Source organism: Petaurus breviceps, unplaced genomic scaffold, assembly GCF_028583685.1.
Source record: "Petaurus breviceps papuanus isolate PSGF00001 unplaced genomic scaffold, PetGlider_PUasm1.0 582, whole genome shotgun sequence".
In the NCBI taxonomy this organism is placed as follows: domain Eukaryota; kingdom Metazoa; phylum Chordata; class Mammalia; order Diprotodontia; family Petauridae; genus Petaurus; species Petaurus breviceps.
Genome location: NW_027186390.1, coordinates 15,699,736 through 15,700,053, shown reverse-complemented (window position 1 = coordinate 15,700,053; position 318 = coordinate 15,699,736).

Genomic DNA, 318 nt, shown 5'->3' with positions numbered 1-318 from the left:
CCATCTTTTCATTCTCCCAGGTTCTCACCCTCCTACTTATCTTTGACTCCCTACAAAATTGAAATTCCACCCTTCAAAGTTGCCACTTTTGTCTTAATTGTCAAATCTGATACTCTTTTTTTATCAATATTAATCCTTCTTGGCCACTCCACAGCATTTAACGCTGTTAACCACCTCTTCTCCTGGATATTCCTTCTTCTCTGTATCGTTGTTACCCCACTATCTCTCCTACCTGTGCCACAACTCCACCTCAGTCTCCTTTGCTGGATCATCACTTATATCACAACCTCTAACTTTGGGTATTCCCAAAGGCTCTGT